The following is a 1053-nucleotide window of genomic DNA, read 5'->3' as shown; positions in this document are numbered from 1 at the left end:
TTGAATTTGGCTCCCTTGGCTGGTCTTGAAGGCCATCTTATCTGAATCCGCCTGGAGAACATGTGATCTGACGCTCACCACCCCCTCCCTGAGGAATTTCCAACTGATAACCAGATGAAACCAGCTGAATAAACTTTGTGTCATCATTTCAGGACTCTAGGATTCTCATAGTTGTTATTCTTGGCCATTCCTCGACATACCTCGAGAATGTTTATGGATCTCACCAGAGGACACTGGCTGATTATTCCTTCTTTATCAGAACTCTTGCAATGCCCTCGAGAGCATCTTTGATCGTGCTCACCACTCTCGTCATCTCCCCTCTGCAGAATGTCTACGTCACTATGTGCTTGTTTGTGTGAGGTGTTTTTTTAATATCAAAGTTATTTTTCTTCTCAAGTAGGAAAAAAAAAGTCTGATAGGAATTTTTTCGCCTCCAATTTCTACATGTGTCCAGTTTGCCACTTTTATTGTCTATCCAAACAGACCTCACTTGTAAATGAGTCTTTGAGGCTTAATGTGACTTATCTGTTTAAATAAAGGTTGAATGAATGAATGAATGAAAAAATAAGACTTATTATTTACATTTACAAATTGGAATCAATCAGATAGATATGAGTTAAACCAATTTAGAGCCATTGCTATAATCCCAATATCATATTCAAGGCTCTGTAGTAGAATATTGTGATCTACTTTATCAAATGCCGCACAGAGGTCTAACAGGACCAGTGTAGACACAAGTCCATTGTCTGAAGCCATGAGAATATAACTTTCACCAGTGCTGTGTCTGTGCTCTAAACCCTGACTGAAACTGCTCAAACAGATTACTTCTCCATTGCAACTGACCTGCAACTATTTTCTCTAGAATTTTTTTATATGAAAGTTAGATTGGATATAGGTCTATAATTGGCTAGGATTCCCGTGCCAAGGTTTTGTTTCTTAAGTAAAGGTTTAATTACAGCAATCTTAAAAAATAAACTTTAAAATGAGTTTGTGTCAATAAGGAATGTCTTAAGGTTTTGTTTCCTCTACATCTCTGGCAATCCTGATATCATA

Source organism: Nematolebias whitei, chromosome 1, assembly GCF_014905685.2.
Source record: "Nematolebias whitei isolate Nwh7 chromosome 1, NemWhi1, whole genome shotgun sequence".
Taxonomy (NCBI): domain Eukaryota; kingdom Metazoa; phylum Chordata; class Actinopteri; order Cyprinodontiformes; family Rivulidae; genus Nematolebias; species Nematolebias whitei.
The sequence above is the reverse complement of the archived record's forward strand: the minus strand, read 5'-3'. Positions refer to the sequence as shown.